At 39.6% G+C, this 1,472-nt stretch overlaps 1 long non-coding RNA gene across 1 annotated transcript in view; it reads left to right on the top strand.

The window, feature by feature from the left end:
- The window catches only part of LOC103523426, a 10,518-nt gene continuing 9,046 nt past the window's right edge, over nucleotides 1-1,472 (top strand). The window contains exon 1 of the long non-coding RNA XR_542062.2: nucleotides 1-63. This is a non-coding gene — a long non-coding RNA (uncharacterized LOC103523426). The remainder of the gene's footprint in view (nucleotides 64-1,472) is intronic.

Genomic DNA, 1,472 nt, shown 5'->3' with positions numbered 1-1,472 from the left:
TGTGGACGCGGCCACCAAAGCCAAGCTCATCTCGGAGAACCTGGCCAAGCAGATCCCGATCCGGTGAGTTATTATTATGAATTAAATGGCTAAGAGGCAGAGTGGGCCAAGTTAAAAAGAAAAAAAAAGCGTTTTGAGATAAATAGAGTAAAAGTTTAGGACTAGCCAAATTTTAAATAGAGATAGCCATTTTGTGTTTGCTCTCATTTCAATACAACACTAAAATGAAGTTTGTGACCATTATAAAAAGTAGATCTTTTCACGCTCTTTCCAACGATATATATAACTCAGAAAGTCGATTTTTGGACTTAGTCTGCCTTTTACCGATTCATTTTAATTTAGAGATAATAGCTCCAATGGTGTGTGTAGTGGTCACTGCGCTTGCCTTGCACGCGAAAAATCCGGGTTCAATTCCCGGCGGGGTAAAAAAAAATTGTATCATGTAAATGATTGATTCAATGACTTGCTGTTGCGGGGCCCACTCAGCCTTGTAAGGAAAATGAGTAGCTATATAATATTCAATTTGCCATAGCTACTGGTGTGGTGCAAGCATGGTAGGTAAACATTGGAAGCTGGTTTATTGAGATATTTGAAAAATCCTACAATGCTCCCGTGAGCACCAAATTTGTGATATAAAATTAGAATTTGATGGCACATTCGTTCTCTTTTGACAAAATTTTTTAAGCATGGTAGGTAAACATTGGAAGCTGGTTTATTGAGACATTTGGAAAATCCTACAATGCTCCCGTGAGCACCAAATTTGTGATATAAAATTAGAATTTGATGGCACATTCGTTCTCTTTTGACAAAATTTTTGATGGCGAATTCGAGGAAATCAGGCTGTATGTCGTAAATTATTGGTGTAAAAAAAAGTGGATATAACTTTCCAAATTTTTTGATATTGGCTTGTTATGTTACAAGCGCATATTTCGTGAACCATCATTCCTAGAACCCTTACATGTACACCGATTGATTTCTCGTGAAAAGTTACATAGGAAAGACTCCTTGGTCATCTTAAATACTCTAATGGAAACTCTTGTTGAAAAAAAAAAATCATGTTGAAATATTTGGAGATATCACAGAGAGGAGAGAGAACCTTCCAGTCTGAAAGCAGAAAAGAGAATGAGCTCTGACAAAAATCTAGGTCTGAAGAAACCTCCCCTTGACCCCCTACTACCAAAAACCATGTAGGGGGTCAGGGGAAATGTAGGGGATTGAGGGGAGGATTCTCCTACATTTTGACCATAGGTTTGAAGTTCGGAATTAATTTACTCATTTCCCCTTCATTTTCATAAGTAGAAGGTCCTCATCGATTCTTCTGTGATAAGTCACCTATTCGCGGTTTGCTCGCGGTATCCGCGGTTTGTTCGCGGTATTCGCGCATTGTTCGCGGTATCCGCGGTTTGTTCGCGGTATCCGCGGATTGTTCACGGTATCCGCGGTTTGTTCGCGTTATCCGCGGTTTGTTCGCG

This window comes from Diaphorina citri, unplaced genomic scaffold (assembly GCF_000475195.1).
Source record: "Diaphorina citri unplaced genomic scaffold, Diaci psyllid genome assembly version 1.1 scaffold22847, whole genome shotgun sequence".
Classification (NCBI taxonomy): Eukaryota; Metazoa; Arthropoda; class Insecta; order Hemiptera; family Psyllidae; genus Diaphorina; species Diaphorina citri.
Note: the sequence above shows the minus strand (reverse complement) of the source record. Positions and strands in the feature narration are given on the sequence as shown.